Genomic DNA, 358 nt, shown 5'->3' with positions numbered 1-358 from the left:
ACACACACGCACACACACACTCACTCACTCCCTGTCCCCCTCCCTCACACACGACACACACGCGCACACACACACTCACTCACTCCCTGTCCCCCTCCCTCACACACAACACACACACACACACGCACTCACTCACTCCCTGTCCCCCTCCCTCACACACGACACACACGCACACACACACACTCACTCACTCCCTGTCCCCCTCCCTCACACACGACACACACACTCACTCACTCCCTGTCCCCCTCGCTCACACACGACACACACACTCACTCACTCCCTGTCCCCCTCCCTCACACACGACACACACACTCACTCACTCCCTGTCCCCCTCCCTCACACACGACACACACACGCA

The sequence above is a fragment of the Rhincodon typus genome, chromosome 10 (genome assembly GCF_021869965.1).
Source record: "Rhincodon typus isolate 14 chromosome 10, sRhiTyp1.1, whole genome shotgun sequence".
NCBI classification, from domain to species: Eukaryota; Metazoa; Chordata; class Chondrichthyes; order Orectolobiformes; family Rhincodontidae; genus Rhincodon; species Rhincodon typus.
Note: the sequence above shows the minus strand (reverse complement) of the source record.